The 6,163-nt window shown below is 53.1% G+C and overlaps 1 non-coding gene across 1 annotated transcript; it reads right to left on the bottom strand.

The window, feature by feature from the left end:
* Positions 1–3,079: 3,079 nt before the first annotated feature.
* Positions 3,080–3,152, bottom strand: TRNAK-CUU (transfer RNA lysine (anticodon CUU)). The gene has a single exon. It is a non-coding gene; the product is annotated as a tRNA-Lys (tRNA).
* Positions 3,153–6,163: the final 3,011 nt, after the last annotated feature.

Genomic DNA, 6,163 nt, shown 5'->3' with positions numbered 1-6,163 from the left:
CAATCCTCACTGTGTCCAGCACTCTGCCTTCTTCTCCCTTCTTTCTCTGCATCAGCTCTACCGATTTGGCAGCTCATTGTGCCTCAGCCTTGCCCATGCACTGCTCATCTGCGATCCTGAAAACCAAGACACAGAAATGAAATCTCCCACACGAGTCTCTTCAAAAACTGATACATGCTGCCAATCCAGCCAGGAGACCTTGAGTCCTTGGCCACCTGATCACAACCTCTCAGCACTACTACAGGCAACAGGGCAAAAGGAAACAGCTCCCTCACACACATGCAAGAACACAGGGTGCACCCAAAGCCACTTCCCAAGAGTCTCATCTCACTCCATGCAATCCAGCACACACCTTCGTTCTCTTCTCTCCTGTTACCTCCCCCTCACTTGTTTGGAGTGGACAAGAGAGCCTCAGCAGAGGACCCACTCACCAGCAAGACCTTCTGGAAGTACAGGACAAGGAAGGTCTTCTCAAGATCTTCTCTGGGATGGAGACCACAGGAAGGACAGGCAACCCTGTCCATTCCTGGGTGACTGTAACCTGAGCGCACACTTCCAAGGAGGCCCTTGGACCTTTCCGATTCCCCATTTTGCTCCCCACCCCCCCATCCCTTTCCTAAATCGACACATTGCACAAGGGCATTGCCTTGTCCCACTGCTTTCCCAGGGCCACATTCTCAAAAGCATGACAGCTGTTACTTTACCTCTTCAGCCCCTCTGCTCCCCAGAGCTGCTTTCTCTTGCCTTCTCTTTCTGGGCAGGCTCAATGAATTGGCTGGCAGCCTCTTGCTTGGCTTTGCTCAGGCACTGCTCATTTGCAGAACTGCAAATCAGAAGGACACACACATGAAGCCTCATGGGAGAGTCTTACCAAAAAACTGCTGCACACTTCCCTGAACACCAAAGACGACTCACATCCTTGGAGTATGTGCTCATAACCTCCCAGCATTGATACAGACATCACCAGCGAAAGGGCTGCCTCGCACATGCCCAGGTGACAGAAAGCCATGCCCACAAGAGTCTCACCTCACTCATAGAATCATAGAATCAGTAAGGTTGGAAGGGACCTCTACAGATCATCTAGTCCAACCTCCCCACGCAGCAGGGTCACCTACAGCATGTTAGACAGGGTTGCATCCAGGTGGGCCTTGAAGATCTCCAGAGAAGGAAACTCCACAACCTCTTTGGGCAACCTGTTCCAGTGCTCCATCACTCTCACAGGGAAGAAATTCCCCCTCACCTTCAGGCGGAACTTCCTGTGCTTCAGTTTCTGCCCATTGCCTCTTGTCCTGTCACACAGGGCAACTGGAAAGAGTTTGTCTCCGTCCCCTTGACACCCTCCCTTCAGGTACTTATACACATTGAGAAGATCCCCCCTCAGTCTTCTCTTCCCCAGGCTGAAGAGGCCCACCTCTCACAGCCTTTCCTCGTAGGGCAGGTGCTCCAGCCCTCTGATCATCTTTGTAGCCCTTTGTAGCCCTGCGCTGGACTCTCTCCAGTAGCTCCATGTGTCTCCTGTACTGGGGAGCCCACAACTGGACACAGCCCTCCAGATGAGGCCTCCCCAGGGCTGAGTAGAGGGGCAGGATCACCTCCCTCGACCTGCTGGCAACATTCTTCCTAATGCACCCCAGGACACCATTGGCCTTCTTGGCCACAAGGGCGAATTGCTGGCTCATGGTCAACCTGTCATCCACCAGCTCTCCCAGGTTTTCTCTGCAGAGCTGCTCTACAGCAGGTCAGCCCCCAGCTAGGATGATTCTTCCCTAGATGCAGGATTCTGCACTTGCCCTTGTTGAAACTCAGGAGGTTTGTCTCCGCCCAGCTCTCCAGCCTGTCCAGGTCTCTCTGAATCACAGCACAGCCTCAGGTGTGTCAGCCACTCCTCCCAGCTTGGTGTCATCAGCAAACTTGCTGAGGAGGCACTCTGTCCCCTCATCCAGGTCATTGATGAAGAAGTTGAACAGGATGGGAGCCAGTACTGAGCTCTGGGGGACGCCCCTAGCCACAGGCCTCCCACTAGATTCCATGTCACCAATGACGACCCTCTGAGCTCTGCTTTTCAGCCAGTTTTCAATCCACCTCACTCTCCACTCATCTAACCACACTTGCTGAGATTCTCTAGGAGAAAGTTATGGGAGACAGTGTCAAAAGCCTTGCTGAAGTCAAGGTAAACAACGTGCACTGCTCTGCCCTCAGCTACCCAGCCAGTCAGTCCATCATAGAAGGCTATCAGGTTGGTTAAGCAGGATTTCCCCTTGGTGAATCCAAGCTGGCTACTCCTGATCACCATAGTTTCCTCCATCAGTCTGGAGATGACATCCAGAATGAGCTGTTCCATCCCCCTTTCTAAGGATGGAGGTGAGGCTGACTGGCCTATAGTTGCCTGGGTCCTCCTTCTTGCCCTTCTTGAAGACTGGAGTGACATTGGCTTTCTTCCAGTCCTCAGGCACCTCTCCAGTTCTCCAGGACCTTTCCAAGATGATGGAGAGCAGCTTGGTGGCTTGGCAACAACATCTGCCAGCTCCCTCAGTACCCGTGGGTGCATCCCATCTGGGCCCATGGATCTGTGGATGTCTACCCTGCCCAGAAGGTCTCTAATCCTTTCCTCCTCAACCAAAGGAAAGTCTTCCCTCCTCCGTCACATGCAGGCTGCAGGATTCCTGAGGGTTGCCCTTAGCAGCGAAGACTGAAGCAAAGAAGGCATTCAGTAATTCTGCCTTCTCTGTATCCCTTGTCACCGGGGCCCATGCCCCATTCAGTGGCAGGCCCACATTTTCCCTAGTCCTCCTCTCGCTGCTGATATATTTGAAGAAGCCCTTCCTGTTGTCCTTGACATCCCTTGCAAGGCTCAACTCCAAATGGGCCTTAGCCTTCCTCGCAGCATCTCTACATACTCTGACTGCATTCCTATAATTCTCCCAATGAGCCTGTCCCCTCTTGCACATTCTGTGTATTTTCTTTTTCTGTCTGAATTTGGCCAAGAGATCCTTGCTCACCCATGCAGGTCTCCTGGTCCTTTTGCTGCACTTCTTACTCATAGCTATACACCGCTCTTGAGCTTGAAGAAAACCTCAAGCGCCCAACGTGGGGCTCGAACCCACGACCCTGAGATTAAGAGTCTCATGCTCTACCAACTGAGCTAGCCAGGCCAACTATTTGATGCTCTTCGGCTCGTGCCTTGGTCTCCTTGCCTGTCCCCTCCACATCACTAGTCTTCATTAAAGGAAGATGACTGCAGAAAATTATGCCCTTGACAGCAAGGCCCTCCTCTCGAATGACAAAATGGCAAAGCTCTTCACACCTGCACCACTTGGGTGGTTTGCACAGGAAGGACATGCTGGCCTGCTCATGCATGGGCCTCTGTGGACAGAGCATTGACTCCTCGTGCTTTCCAGTCTGCTTTCCTATGAGGTTTTTGGCCCTCTCACACTCCTCATCTTGTTCGGCCTTCCCTTCCTGAAGGACCCTGTTGCTCCCTGGCGTCTTCTGGGGTCATTCTTTTCTCAGATCTGCATTCTGAAATGGGGGCCAGCTGGGACAGCCTGGCCACTGGAGAGGGTCTCTCTGGCATGGGAGACACACAGGCCTGTGAGGGGAAGACATACATACAGAGTCACGTGGCCCCCTACAATTGCTCTTTGTGGCGTTACAGTACCTTTTCTCTCAGCCTGCTCAGCAAAGGCCTTTCCTGAAGCTGCACCTTTATGCACAAACCTGGAAACAAGAAGGTGACAGTGCTTTCAGTAGAGAGCAACACGGCCCCTGGCAGCCTCCACCAAGTAGCTGCAAAGAGGGAGAGCAGAGAGCTACTGTCAGCTCTCCTCTTTGACAAAGCAGAACACAGCACACGTTGGCAATATAGCCTAGGAGCCTGAGTGCATGTAACACCAGTGCTGGGATGGGCACAAGAGGGCTTGTCAAGATCTGGAGGTGAGTCACCTTTCCAGGGATGCTTCTCAGGGGGAAAAAACAAACCCATGCAAGAAAGAGTCACATTTTGAGCTCGGAGTCTGTCTTTTTCAGTCTCACCTGCAAGAAAGGGAAGGAGCAGAAGAAGCTGGATGGGAGCAAAGTGGTACCTAACTTCCTCTCTCACACACTGGCGGAAGGGAAAGCAGGTCCTCCTCCCTGTGACGCCACCTAAAGACTTCCCAAGGATTCCCAAGACACAAGAGTGACCATGGACTTCACTGAGAAACCTGCATTTGGCAGAGTTATTTCCCACTAGCTTCACGAGGAGACCAACCCTGGCAGCTACACCCTGTCTCCAGCAATAGTGACAGGTCAGGCCATCCCCAGGAAATTCGCTCCTCGCCCACAACTGAGCTGCTCGGCCCTCCCTGGGGTCAGAGAGAGGACGAGGAAACAACACAATCCCAAGCTCTAGCAATACCTGAGGAGCAAGAGAAAGTCATGCCATGCTTGAAGTCAACTAGTTCAACACCATCCTGCCCAGTCTAAACCAAGCAGACACACGCATCATCCACTACCACCACCATCATCCCCACAAGCACCTGTGCATCAGGGGGCTGCAGAGCTGACATTTTAACAGACCTCCAACTAGAAGCCCTCTACTGACCCCACCAGAGGGCTGTAGCTGAAATGAAACCACGGGAAGGGCCTTGGAGAAGGGCATCCTCCCATCCGCTATGGGAAGGCATCTCCCATGTTAGAGCTTGCTGCCCCTGCTCCAGAGGCACAAGCAGATCTAGGTGGAAGAAACCAGAGGAACCTGAGGCAGTGTCTGACTCATTCGAAGGAATTACAAGGTTTTGCAAAGTAAACAATCCAGCTCTAATACGGGCATTTCCAACAGCCTCTCTCGAGCCCAGCAGGAGCACCAGGACACCTTAGTCTTCTTCAGATATCACTCCTTGCCCTCCAGATGTGCTTATGCAAAGCCTCCCCCTCTCCCTGGCACACTGGCCATCACAGTACTCACAGATCTGCCACTAAAGAGCGCAACTCAACACAAACACCTCACACAGTACAAGTCGCAACAACAAGAGCAGTGCTCTGCCAGCTCAAAAACTAGAACTGCTCGCGCATCCACACTTAAGGAGCACCTGCCGCTTCCTGAAGAAAGACAAGCTGGGGGAAGCCGTTAGCAACCTTGGGGCCAGAGGCAGGGAACGTAGGGGCAAGTGCACATACACTCTTGTGCCTTGCCTGCTCTGACAAGCTCCCAGCCCTGCTATTTCTCACTTTTCCTCCTGCCTCACTCAAAGCAGCAGCCTCATTTTGCAGATTTCAGGTCGCAATTGCAGCATGTCCTGGACAGCTTCAGCAAGAGAATGCAACTTGGCATCTGCTGTTGCCAACTCAGCTGTACCTTTTAGAAAGTGGCTCCTGATGGGGAAAAGGCAAAGGAGGGAAAGGCCAGCATACTTCACACCTTCTCACAGGTGTCATCTCCCACCCAGCTACCGAGGGCCCTTCTGAGCAACCCTCTTACAACACAGCAAAAGCTTCCTTTAATGACAGCTCTAACAGCATTCATTATATTGGTATCCTAATGTTAGCTACCACGGAAGAACCTTCTCTGAAGTGGTGCCAGTCTCCCTGTCACAAGGCCAGGCATCTCCAGCTGCAGGAAGGGAATGCGGGCATTCAGGCCACCACCGATCCCTCGGGCCCCTTTCCACCTTTGGGGGCATCTTTCCTCTTTAAGGACAATGGATTCATCTGACAGCAGTCTCTCACTGGCCCAGGGCTTGCAAAGCTACGATCCTTCCACTCACAAAAGCCACTTGTTATGATAAAACAGTGGCTGCGGGGTGGTGGCGCCCAACAGGGAGCCTGGGGCAAAGCTCCAGATCCAGCCCCAGCCCTGGCCCAGCCCAGCAGGCGAGAGCAGGCACCGAGGCGACAGGGCCCAGCCCATGTGGTGCTGCTCCTCAGTGCTCCTGCAGGCCCGGCCACCCCAGAGTAAAGGCACTGGGATCAGGAACCCCCAAGCCCAGCAGCCGCCCTCTGCCCACACCAAGGTGGGGACAAGCCAGGGCCCACACAGCACCCCAGGGCCCACCCCACCATGGGGAGCATGGGATCTATTGGAGCCTAGCTTGGGTTTAGTCCTTGTTTTGTCTCCTGGTAAAATACCCATTTCCAGAGAAAAGAGACAGTAAAATTCTGAGTAAAATGCTGACAATATGAATCC

The sequence above is a fragment of the Rhea pennata genome, unplaced genomic scaffold (assembly GCF_028389875.1).
Source record: "Rhea pennata isolate bPtePen1 unplaced genomic scaffold, bPtePen1.pri scaffold_31, whole genome shotgun sequence".
Classification (NCBI taxonomy): domain Eukaryota; kingdom Metazoa; phylum Chordata; class Aves; order Rheiformes; family Rheidae; genus Rhea; species Rhea pennata.
The sequence above is the reverse complement of the archived record's forward strand: the minus strand, read 5'-3'. Positions and strand labels throughout refer to the sequence as shown.